This window comes from Propithecus coquereli, unplaced genomic scaffold (assembly GCF_000956105.1).
Source record: "Propithecus coquereli isolate 6110/MARCELLA unplaced genomic scaffold, Pcoq_1.0 Scaffold114, whole genome shotgun sequence".
Classification (NCBI taxonomy): domain Eukaryota; kingdom Metazoa; phylum Chordata; class Mammalia; order Primates; family Indriidae; genus Propithecus; species Propithecus coquereli.
The window spans coordinates 2,827,795-2,840,258 of record NW_012135414.1 but is presented as its reverse complement, the minus strand read 5'-3'; the positions used below and the strand labels follow the sequence as shown (position 1 = coordinate 2,840,258).

General features: G+C 46.6%; 1 protein-coding gene across 2 annotated transcripts in view; it reads right to left on the bottom strand.

The window, feature by feature from the left end:
• FAM214B (family with sequence similarity 214, member B) overlaps positions 1–5,354 on the bottom strand; it is an 11,285-nt gene extending 5,931 nt beyond the window's left edge. For both annotated transcript variants that reach the window (XM_012657070.1, XM_012657087.1), the window contains exon 1: positions 5,255–5,354. The gene's annotated coding sequence lies outside the window, so the exon portion shown is untranslated. The remainder of the gene's footprint in view (positions 1–5,254) is intronic.
• Between the last annotated feature and the right edge of the window lie 7,110 nt (positions 5,355–12,464).

Sequence of the window (12,464 nt, the reverse complement as noted above, 5' to 3'; positions counted from 1 at the left end):
GGGGGGGGGGCAGGGTAGGCCAAACCTCACCCTTCGTGCAGGGGGTGGGCAGCAGCTGGCATCAAACAGCTGTGCCAGGCTGTGGCTGGCAAGGACTACAGCTCCCAACATGCCAAGGGAGCAAGGCCAGCAAAAACAACAAGTCCCAGAATACGTCTGTACCCTCAGACACCTGCTAGGCCTGGAAGGTGGGTGAGGTGGGTGTTGGTATAGGTAGGAGCTCCCAGGCTCATTCTCCCCTTGCCTTCAGTATTAAAGATAACCATTTCTACCCTGATCAAGGAGGATGACAGGAAGGAGAATTCCTATCCATGTGCTTTCCACCCTCATCCTGTGCAGCGAGAACTGCTGCCAGCTGCTCTACATTCTGTCCCCACACACGTCCACACAAAATAGGGGGGCTGTTACCACGGACCACCACCGTGGGGAGGAAGGTCAACCTCTGCTCTCTGCTCTCTCACTAACCCCTTGGCCCCTAGCCTAGAGCCCTCCACCCTCAGTGAAGAGGGAGCAGACCTAAGCAGTCCTTCTAAACTAAGCTCCGCAGACTCACCGACTCCTGGACTCCTTGTTCTGGACGATCCCCTATCCCCTGTTTAGCCTCCCAGGTCCTTTCTCACTCCTCTCGTCCCCATAGCCTGGGGCAGGCCCCACAACCTACTGCAGCTTCCGAGATTTGCTCTTTCCCTTTAGCACACACTCACCCCACTCCCAAATTGGCTCCGCTGCGGTGGCCGCTGCTCCAGGCCCTTCCGTCCCGTCCCGGTCCCTCCCTTCGGATCCCCGGTCCTCCCTGCCTCGGGCCCCCAACCCAGACAAAGGGTGGCTCAGGCTGAGCCCTGCTCTGCTAGGCTCTTCTCTGTTCAGATTCGTGTGCAATACTAGAGGGCCCTGGCGCCCGCAGCCCCCCAGCCGCTGCCGCGCCCCTCCCTGCGACGGTCCCTCCCCGGGGCCGCCCCGGCTCCGAGCCGCCGACTCCGCTGCCCCTCTGACTCACAGGCCATTTCCTACCAGCTGATGGGGCCGCCCGCCCCGCCCAGCGCCCCATCACCCCCGCCGCGGCGGCCACGGCCGCCACGCCCCCTAAGGCCACGCCCTCCCTGGTAAGCGACCGTGCTCATTGGTCCATAGGAGGCCAGCCTCCCTGCGACCTAAAGTGTGAGGCACGCCCCCTCCAAGAGATGCCCGCCTATTGGTCCACAAGGGGGCAGGCCTACCCAAGGTCGCCCCGCCCGTCTCCTTAACCCTTCATCTTCCAGTCCAAAGCAACATTCTGCCCTGCCATTTAACCCTTTTAAAGGCGTAGGCCTCCCATTTCTCACCCCACCTCTACCGCCCTTCCACTCTCCAGTAATAGGAATAGGCTGAGTAAGAGGAAGCCCCAGGGCTTTCATAGACACAGTTCAACAACCTCCAAAGTCAGCCTGCTCTTCCTATATCAGACCCCAGACCCTAAATATCCTCACTCCCATTCATCTCTCCCCACCTTCCAAACCAGAGCTCCAGAGCCAAAGGACTGTTGGCACCCAGGAAGCTTCCTTCATACCAGAGCAGAAGAAAAAGGCCTAAAGTCGGACCCTCTCTTATTCTATAATTGATGCTCTTTTACGTTCGTTAGAGGGGATGCAAGGGCTCCCGAGACATGGATACATTTTAATTTCAGGGATCAGCATTATTCTTTGTGTATCTGAACTCCCATTCTGAGATCAGGCTGCCCCATCCCTTCTGCCACACTCTTTCTACTCACAATCCCCTGTTCAAGGAGGCAGAGCACCCAGGGAAGTAGGATAGGAGGATTTCTGCCTGGAGTGGGGGAAATGAGCCAAACTCTTGTGATGGAGCTCACCGCCATGACTCACAGCTCCCTCGAAACTCCCCACCCTCCCCCTGAGTCACTAGGCCCCAGGCCCAGCCCAGACTCAGCCAAATCAAGTGGCAGCAGAACCAGCATCCCTAACCCTTGCCCTCCTAGTCTTTTTTTTTTTTTTTTCTCAGAGACAGGGTCTCACTTTGTCACCCAGGCTGGAGTACAGTGGTGCAATCATAGCTCACTGTAAACTCGAACTCCTGGGCACAAGCAATCTTCCCGCCCTCAGCCTGTAGCTAGGACTACAGGGGCACCACCATGCCTTGCTAATTTTTTAATTTTTTGTAGATATGGAGTCTCACTCTGTTGCCCAGACTAGTCTCAACTCCTGTCCCCAAGCGACCCTCCCCCCTTGGCCTCCCAAAGTGCTGGGATTACAGGTGTGAGCCACTGGGCCCAGCCAATCCTCCTATTCTTTAAATGACCTGGATGGAAACTTTTGTAAGGATTTGGCATTCAAAGGCATTTTTTTAGAGGTACTGCTCTAGAGGCAACCTAAGAAAATCTATAGTCCTGTTTACCTTGCCCTCTGCACCTGTCAGCAAGTCAGATGGTTTGGAAGTTAGGAGGCTTTTTCTCCCAGTTGTCCACAGAAGCAGGAAACAAACACCAGGCCAAAAAGAGGGAAAGTCTATTCTTCTACAGTTCAGAGGCCACAGAAGGCGCTAGGTCCTTGTTTCTGCCTTGCCTGTTTGCGGGCCCCCTAGGGCTCTGAGGTTGTTACTAGACAGTAAAAAGAGGCTCCCCTCCCCCTGCTTCCTCCTTGTGCTCTAGACTTAGGAGAGACAAAACAAGAAACAGTTCCTGCAGGCTCCCTTCTCCTCCTCTCAGACCAGGAGGAAAACCCTGAAAAAGAACTTAGTTCTTTTGTACTGACTTCCTTGCTGGTTCCCTAAGGGTAAGAAAAAGAACTAAGGACATTTTTAACACCCTGAACAAAATTGCAGAGTACCAATGTAAGAGCCTACTTGCCTAGTAAAAGCTTACTAGGAAGACAGGTAGAGACACAGAACACTGTAGGAAAGGAATAATCCCTTAGCAACCCCACCTTGTTCTCTCTTACTACCACTACCATAGGCCCAGGCCTTGGTCAGAGGTCAGAGGACAACACTTCAGAGTAAAGGATCAAAGATGTTCCAGGCTTTAGTGGCCTTGGGAAAGCAGCATACAAGCAGGTACAATCGAGAGGCCTTACTTAGCTTTATTTTTTTATAGCAGTAATCACTACTTGACAACCACCTACCCACAAACATACAATTTCTTTCTCCCTTTATTAGAATGGAAACTCCATGAGAGCAGCGACTTTGTCTGTTTTGTTCATGCTTATATTCCTAGAGTCAACATTAGTGCCTGGCACATGATAGGTGCTCAGTAGACATTGGCTGAAGAAAACAACAGGCCCTGGGCTGAGTGAACAGCAATCAGGAGACCTGGATCCTAACTCCTGCTCTTTCACTGTGAGACCTGGGGGATCACAATCTCTTTGGCCATAAATTTCCAAATCTGTTAAATGAGGTTTGAATAAATAATGACTGTTGAGGGCCTCTAAAACTCTGGCCTCGTACTGCTATAATTCTAATGGCTGTTCACTCATATCCGTTTCAGAGGATAGGCTCGAGCATTTGAATGCTGCTTGCACCAAAGCTGAAAGGCTATATGCTCAGCCTCAGCCTAGCAAACTGATGCCCTTTCTCTTCATGCCCCATCCACTCACACAAACCGCCCCAGTCCTGAGGAAGCTAGAGTGTGTCTGCCCCAGCCCGCCCTCTCTGAGAGACTGTCTGGGAAGCAGTGTTGCCATAGTAATCAGCTCCTCCTCAAAAGGCTTCAGCCTGCCCTCCTTTACCCCACCCTACCCTAGGGCTTTGTCTGTCCTTAGCACACACACCCCCTCCCCAGCCAGTCTCTCAGCTACTGGGTGGTTGTGTGAGGAGGCTGGCTTGGGGCCCCATGTCAGCAACACTGTCACACTCCTTCAGCCACTGTGTGGAACACAAGACTTTCCCACCCTCTCCCAGCTAGCCTAGGGACAAAAAGGACGCTGGCACTACATCAAGCCCCCTCAGGGAACCAAAGGAGTCCTGAAGAGGACTAGGTCCTAGTCTCAGTTCTGACAGCTTCCAAGCCAGGAGTGGGGGGAGCCACTCCCTTTTCCTCCGCTGGCTGAGGCTGGAATCTCACATCCCTTCCTGGGCTCAGCTTACAATAGTGACCAACCTCTCAAAACATAAATCAAAGACCGTCAATACTCCTTACCACTGCCCCATTCCCATAGAAGCACAGAATTTTTGAGGACCCTAGGATTCTCCACCCAGGGGAGGGACAAAGGTGGGGAAAATCAGTTTTTGGCAAGTGGTAAAACGTGGCTACCAGTCACTTGGGGGTCTGTTGGGAGAGACCTTGGTGGTAGAAGTCGGGGTGGGATCTGAGCTTTGCTGCCGATTACCAGGGTCTCTAGTCATTGAGTACAAAGTTCGGTGCAGGGCACAGCTCCTAGATAGGCAAGGACCAGGCCAGGCCCCAAGGCGAGGAAGGAAGTGGGAAATGAGCACACCCAGAGCGTAAGGGCAGGGCAAAGGGGGGAGGGAGGGAGACAGAGACCAAGGCAGGCTTCTGGGAGGAACAGGAACTAGGGTGAGAGGTTGACAGGAACCAAGTTGGGGAAGGGTCCCCAGGGACATCAGTTAGGGGAAGAAACCCCAGTCTCAGCTGGACAGATCCAAAGTAGACTGAGACAGTCACACAAACCCTGGTGGCAAGCTGGGCCTGGCTCCTCTCTAAGAGTGCCCAGGCCAGAAGATGGAATTACGAGCTGAGCAGCCAGGAGCACTACAGACTGGCTTTTTCCTCCCACTAATTCTACCACCCTCACGCCTAGCACACAGAACACAAATGTCTTCCTGGAGTCACTACCGTGCCCTGAACTGTTACTTTCTCAAAGTACTAGGGTTCTCTCCCCCCTCCCCCCGCCACAGGGGCCTATAACCCTTCTCTCACAGTGCCTACAGCCCCATCCCCTCTTCCTCCACACAGCCCCTCCGACCCTCCCACACTCCAGATCACAAGCCCTTCCCCATCACACAGCCCCCTTCCCGCAAAGCGCCTCCAAATCCCCTCCCCCTCGCGTATCGCTTCCAATCCTCCACAGCGACCCCGCCCCCTCACACCGTACCTCCCACCCCCACAAAGCACTCCCGCCCTTCCCCCACAGGGGGCTCTGGAGAATGCACCTCCTTACCCACACATTGAGTCCCCAACTGCTCCCTCCACTCCGTGTCTTATCCCCCTCCGCCCGCACACAGCAGTCTTCAGGTTATCTCCAACAGTTCCCTTCTGCCAAGCAGCCCCCGTCCTTGTCCCTTCTTCCATGCACACCCCGCCCCACACCTGTAGTTCCGTGGATCCCGTTGGACTTGAGGAGGTAGTGGATTGGGGCAGTTACTGAGCAGCTCCAGCTGCAGCCAGGGCCTGCAAACCTCGCCCCTTCGGCCCGAGGCCCGCCCCCGCAGCGCCCAGACCCACCCTCTCCCCGGTCCCACCTCCCACCTTCCCGCGGTTAGTCCCCTTTCCTTGGTTTCTTTAATTCCTCGGGCTCTTTCCCTGTAGCCAGGGCCCCGCCCCTTCTGGCTCCGCCCCCTTCGCGTCTACTTTGCATTTCCCCAGGATCCTCCGCTTTTCCCAGGTCCCACCCCTGATGCCCGCCCCCTTTTGGTCTCTCAGCGTTTCACCGAGACCCGCCCCCTCGGATTCCAGCCTGGCAGAACTCTCGCCAGTCCCGCTTCCACCTCGAGCACCTTCCCAGCGGAGCCTCTCTTCCCCTCGCCCCTACCCCGGCTCGCCTCACCTGGGCGCTCGCGGTCCAGCCCGGATCCGCTGGCTCTGATTGGCGGCGGCGGCCCCAATGGATGACGGAGGAGACAAAGTGATGGTTGCAGGTCGCCTGAGGTCCCACCCCTGCCACGTGCGGCTTCTGTGATGACAGGTTTAGAGGGGCGGGGCCTCGGGCGGCAGGCTGCAAGCCAAACCTGACCTGGTCCGGGCGAGGGTGGGGAACAGGATCCAGGCCCAAAGCGCAAGCCTCAGGGCTCTGAGCCCAGTCGGGACTCTCTTGATACTTTCGCGCTGGTGTGAACTGCCTGAAGAGCTTGAGCCTTTTTGTAGGGGCGTCTGGGTTGGCGCGTGCATTTGCCCTATGGGGGAAGGTCTGCAGGGTTTGCAAGGTAGTACAAGGAATCTCAGAGGTCTGTGAAAATTGGGTAATCTGGGCGGTGGGACTTCAGATATGTGGGATCGAGCACTTTATGAAGCCTACGCTGTGCAGGAGGGTCTGGGTTCTGGGATAGGCAGTCGGAGTCAGATCTGTACCCGTTGAGGTAGGTCAGCAAGGAGGTCTGTGAATTTTACGAGTATAACTGTTGATACAGAATTAGGAGTTAGGAGGGCCTGCGATTGCTGGAGGAAAGTAGGGCCTTTGCCTTATACAGATGTCAAGAGAACTAACTACGCGACAGTTATATATGTTCTGCAATTTAATTGGCACTTGAGCCCTTTTCTCTCCAGCGCCTCCTCCCCCCCGCCCCAGGAAATACAACAGAGGAGGTCGATGCTTCCAAGAAACCAGTAGATGGCAGCACAGGACACGTGCAGAAGTGAGTGAGTTTGGGCTCATCCCCAAATCTGAGGCTTTTCCGAGGAGCTGTCGGGTGGGTAGGACCTGATCAAGTTCCCTAAAGGTCTGAGACAGATTCTTTAGGCTCTGTGATTTTTTTTTTTTTTTTTGAGACAGAGTCTCACTCTGTTGCCCGGGCTAGAGTGCCATGGTATCAGCCTAGCTCACAGCAACCTCCAACTGCTGGTCTCAAGCCATCCTCCTGCCTCAGCCTCCAGAGTAGTTGGAACTACAGGCGCGCCACCACGCCGGCCTAATTTTTTCTATTTTTAGTAGAGACGGGTCTCGCTCTTGCTCAGGCTGGTCTGGAATTCCTGACCTCCAGTGTTCCTCCCGCATCGGCCTCTCAGAGTGCTAGGATTACAGGCGTGAGCCACCGCGCCCGGCCTTCTGTGACTTTCTTTATGTGAGTAGTTAACTTAAACTGGTTTACTGAACACCAGTGGTGTGCTAGGCGCAAAAAGGGAAAGAAAAAAGCATTTTCTCTGCCCTTAAGGAACTTATTGTTTATAAAGTGATACAATTACCTATATAATCTTAGAGAGAATAAAATTTTCTTTTTATTTATTTATTATTCCAGGGTTTTGTGAGGGTACAAACATTATAGTTACACTTTATGTCTTTGCCTCACCCAAATGCAGGTTAAAGGCACGCCCTTCCCTCCTTTTAGTGCTCCCCGTGTCCTTTAGTTGTAGAGAGAATAAAATTAAAAGGGTTTTGTGTAGTAGAAAAAGCACAGAGTTTGAAGTCACCTGATGTGGTCTCCTATCTTTGAGCATTTACTAGCTGTGTAGGTTTGGGTAAATTACTTGACTTTTTAAAAAATAAACTATTAATTTTAAAACAATTTTAGAATTACAAAAAATTTGTGAAAATAGTGCAGGAGAGTTTCCATATATACCCAGTTTCCCCGATTATTAACATCTTATATGGTTCATTTATTACAACTAATGAGCCAATATTGATATATTATCATTAAAGTCCACACTTTATTCAGATTTTCTTAGTTTTTACCTCATGTCCTTTTTCTGTTCCAGGATCCCATCCAGGCTAGCATATTACATTTAGACATCACATCTCCTTTGGCTTCTCTTGGCTGTGACAGTTTCTCAAACTTCCTTGTTTTTGCTGACCTTGATAGTTTTGAGAGTACTGGTCAGATATTTTATAGAATGTCCTTCATTTGGGATTTGTCTGATGTTTTTCTTATGATTAGAATGGGGCTATGGATGTTGGGAAAGATGACCACAAGTAAAGTGCCAGTTTCATCACATCATACCAATTTATGATGTCTGTCATACATTGTATATATATGGTATATTCATATACATGCACAATATTGGCATTATACTCTATATTTCATATTCCAGTTTTTAAAATTATTTTTTGTAGAGATGGGGTCTTGCTATGTTGCTCAGGCTGGTCTCAAACTCCTGGCCTCAAGCGATCCTCCTGCCTGGGCCTCCCAAAATGCTGGGATTACAGGCACGAATCACCATGCCCAGCCAATATTGCAATTTTTTAAAAAAATCAGTGGCACCTGAAAATTCTGAGTCCTTATTCTTCTACAAGATTTTTAAAACTTATTTATAAAATATTTTAAACATATAGGAAGTTATAAAGGTTATTATAACAAATACCCATATTCTTATCACACAGCTTTATCAAATCTTAATATTTTATATTTGCTTTAAATTCTCTTTTAAGGAAAGTAGTATTTCAGACAAAGTTGAAACCTTTATATACAGCTCCCTAATCTTATTCCCTTCTCTCCCTCCCTCTTCACCTTCTGTCCCCAGAGATAACCACTGTCCCAAATTGGTACTGGTATTTATTTTTCCTATCATTAAAAAATAAATTTATTAATTGATGTACATGTATTTCTGTGAATATATACCTAGGAACAGAATTGCTGAGTCACAGGGCATACATATGTTTAGCTTCAGTAGATATTGCCAATATGTTTTCCAAAGAGATTATAACAGTTCAAACTCCTATAGCAATATGTAAGTCTTGTTTTTTCACATCTTTGGCAACTCTTGATGCCAACCTTTTAAATTTCAGCTATTTTAGTGTGTGCATAGTGGTATCTCATTGAGGCTTTAATTGCATTTACCTGAATGAAGTCAAGCACCTTTTGAAATGTTGATGGGTTATCTCCTTTGTGACCTGCATGATCAGTTCCTTGGCCCATATTTCCATTTGATTGTCATTTTCCTATTTGTAGGAGTTCTTTGTATATTCTGAATATGATTCTTTTGTTACAGGAATCTATTGCAAATAACTTTTCCCACTCTCTGTCTTGCCTTTTTGTTCTTCTAATGGTGTCTTTCAATGAATAGAAGTTCTTAACTTTAATACAGTCCAACTTATCTTTTGTTTATAGTTAATATGTTTTATGCCCTGTTTAAGAATTATTTGCCTACCCTAAGGTAATGAACATATACTCTTTATGTTTTGTCTAGAGCTTTATAATTTTACGTTTTATAAATCATCTGGATTAGATTTTGTGTATGGTATAAGGTATAAGTCAAGATTCTTTTTTTTTGAGACTCTATGGCATCATTGTAGCTCACTGTAGCCTCAGTCTGCTGTGCTTAAGGGATCCTTCTGCCTCAGCCTCTTGAGCAGCTGGGACTATAGGCATGCTACCATGCCCCATTAATTTTTGTATTTTTTGTAGATATGGGGTCTTATTATGTTGCTCAAGCTGGTCTCAAACTCTGGGCCACAAGCGATCCTCTCACCTCGGCCTCCCAAAGTGCCAGGATTATAGATGTGGGCCACTGTTCCCAGCCAAGATTCATTTTTTCCCCTATATGGTTATCCAATTAATTCAGCACCTTTTTTGTTGAAAACACTGTCAAAGTATAATTTTCAAAAGGCTAATAAGATTCTTACAAGAATATAGAATGAACACATGTCAAAGATATATTTAATTCATTAATGAGGAAACCAGGAGGATGATACAGTATGTTCAAAGAGCATTTGAGGAAATTAGATATTGTATTAGGGTTCTCAGAGAAATAGAATAATAGGAGAACTCTCTCTCTCTCTCTCTCTCTCTCTCTCTTTCTCTATATATATGTTTATATATGTTTATCATATATATCTATTGGTATTTATTTTTCCTATCATTAAAAAAATAAATCTGTTAATCAATGTACATGTGTGTGTGCATATATATATATATATGCACACACACACACACACACACATACATATACACAATGAGAGAGAAAATAAGGGAATTGGCTCATGCAATTATGGAGGCTGAAAGTCCCAAGATCTGCAGCCAGCAATCTGGAGAGCCAGCAATCTGGAAAACCAGAAGAGCCAATGATACAGTTCTAGTCTAGAAGCCAGCAGGCTCCATCAGGAAGAGCCCATGTTTCAGTTCAAGTCCAAAGGCAAGGAAAAAAAGACCAATATCCGAGCTCAAAGACAGTCAGACAGAGAGAAATTCCTTCTTACTCAGCCTTTTTGTTCTATTCAGGCCTTTAACTGACTGGTGAGACCCACTCACGTTGAGGAGGGCAATCTGTGTTCCTGGGCCTACTGATTCAAATGTTAATCTCATCCAGAAACATCTTCACAAACACACCCAGAATAATGTTTCACCAAGTATCTGGGCACCCTGTGACCCAGTCAAGTTGATACATAAAATTAAATATCACAGGTATTTATAGACATTTGAAAAAAGAATGTTAGAATAAGAGTGTTAGATTAGATGTAAAACTGGTTAATGTCCTATAGGACAATAATACTATTATAACCTTTCCTACTAATCAGAAATCCTTTGCATCATTACAGGATAAAAGTCTACAGATTAACATGTGATTTCATAGGGTTTTAACCTTTAATCAATGATACACAAAGCTTTTTGGTGACTGTGAGGCCAGGGGGATGAGGTGTACTCCTATGCTGGGCAGTGTGGCTGGGCAGCCCTGGGGCTTGGGGCTGGGAGCGAGGTGGGGGACAGGCAGCCAGTGATGACATTCAATTACAGCACATGTTAGACTGCTGATGTGAGTGATGTGAACTGGAGTCTAAGCTGAAAATAAATAAAATAAATAAAATAATAGATAACGAGTTAAACAAAAGTATATTGTCCTGAATAGTTAATCCTTGGCTGGGTCTGTTCCCTTTTCTTTGCAGCATTTCTAAGCTTGGATGGTTTTTCCTAGTAAAACAATCTTTTCCCCCACTGTCCTGAAATGTCTCCTTTGTCATAAAACAAGCATCTGTAATATGTGGGTCTGTTTCTGGACCCTCTGTTCCATGGGTTAAGTTGTCCATCCTTGCACCATTACCTCACTGTCTTAGACTGTAATTTTGTAACACGTCTTTTTATTTCATTAAAAAAAATTTTTTTTTAGAGATGGGGTCTTGCTATGTTGCCCAGGATGGTCTTAAACCCCTGGCCTCAAATGATCCTCCTGCCTTGGTCTCCCAAAATGCTGGGATAACAGGCATGAGCCACCATACCTGGCCTATAAATCTTGACATCTGGTAGTGCATATCCTTCAACTCTAAGACTGTAAGATTATATTGACTATTTCTTGCCCATTGCATTTCCATATAAATTTTAGGGTCAGCTTGTCAATTTTCACACACACACAGACATACACACACATCCCTACCTTTCTACATTCTAGGATTTTGATTGAAATTGCCTTAAATCTACAGACAAAAATATATAAGCTGTTACCAATTTTTTTGCTATTACAAATAATGTTAACATTCCTTTATTTAGCAAAGAGTTGTAGAACTTTTCATTCTAGGTCAAAAGGAAAAATAATAATAATTTGGTAACTCTAAGAAGAATAAAATAAAACATTGAGACTGGGCGCAGTGGCTCATGTCTGTAATCCTAGCACTCTGGGAGGCCGAGGCAGGAGGATCACTTAAGGTCAAGACCAATATGAGCAAGGGCGAGACCTCATCTCTACTAAAAATAGAAAAAATTAGCCAGGCAGGCATGGTGGCACAAAAGTGTAGAGTCAGCTACTTGGGAGGCTGAGGCAGGAGGATCGCTTGAGTCTAGGAATTTGAGATTGCAGTGAGCTATGATGTCACTGCTCTCTAGCCGGGGAAACAGAGGGAGATTCTATCTCAAAAATAAATAAATGAATAAATAAATGAACGAATAAATAAATAAATAAATAAAATAGAACATTGAGGGAGATTTTGTCAAGAATTATTTCTGGGTAAACAAGTAGAATACAATCATATGTTGTATATAATGATGTTTCAGTTAATGACAGACTACATATACAACAGTGGTCCAATAAGATTATAATACTGTATTTTTACCCTACCTTTTCTATGTTTAGATAAACAAATATTTACCATTGTTTTGCAGTTGCCTACTGTATTCAGTATAGTAACATGCTATACAGGTTTGTAGCTTAGAATCAATAGGTTATACCATATAGCCTAGGTGTGTAGTAGACTATATCATCTAGGTTTGTGTAAATACACTCAGTGATGTTCATACGAGGATAAAATCACCTAAGGACACATGTCTCAGAATGTATCCCTGTTGTTAAGCCATGTATAACTATTTATGTTTTAAGACATTTCAATGGTTTTAACTTTTTACATGCTAAGTTTGAGGTACCCGAACGATATTTAAGTGGAGAAATCTAGCAGACTATTGGACATATAGGTTTGAAGCTAAGGAGGACAGTGTGAAACGAAGATATAGATTTGGAACTCCATTGACATATGTAGATAGCAGATATCTGTGGACAAGGTTTAGAGTTTGTGGAGGAAGAAGAACAGAAGAATAAGAAGAACATAAGCTGTAAACTGAGACTTGGGGCTCTACTTCACATCTATAATGAATTGTTTGAGCAGAAAAATGAGCCTGAGGAACAGTAGGTTAAGGAGGAAGGGGGCCCGAAATCTTTTTTTTTTTTTTTT